At 44.6% G+C, this 260-nt stretch overlaps 1 protein-coding gene across 5 annotated transcripts in view; it reads left to right on the top strand.

Annotated features, from left to right (window-relative positions):
* LOC116686439 (palmitoyltransferase ZDHHC3) overlaps window positions 1–260 on the top strand; it is a 146,818-nt gene that overhangs the window by 54,149 nt on the left and 92,409 nt on the right. The window lies entirely within an intron of this gene.

Below are 260 nucleotides of genomic sequence, written 5' to 3'. Positions count from 1 at the left end.
TGAATTCAACAGGCCTTGAGGATCTGGTAAGAGCATCATTTGGCGGACTGGCATCTATTTTCAATGGAAAGGCTTGGCCTAAGGCCATGCGAGCCTTCCGTATGGTTATGTATGCTCTTCTTCATGAATTCTTACAGAAAGGAGAAAAGAGTCATCAGCAGATAATAGAATTCCTTTGTCGTCTTTGACAAATATTTGCAGGTGTCTGCCAAGGACCATGAGAGACATGGAAGAGCAGGAGAGAGCTCCACAGAGTACCA

The sequence above is a fragment of the Etheostoma spectabile genome, unplaced genomic scaffold (genome assembly GCF_008692095.1).
Source record: "Etheostoma spectabile isolate EspeVRDwgs_2016 unplaced genomic scaffold, UIUC_Espe_1.0 scaffold376, whole genome shotgun sequence".
NCBI classification, from domain to species: Eukaryota; Metazoa; Chordata; class Actinopteri; order Perciformes; family Percidae; genus Etheostoma; species Etheostoma spectabile.
The sequence above is the reverse complement of the archived record's forward strand: the minus strand, read 5'-3'. Positions and strand labels throughout refer to the sequence as shown.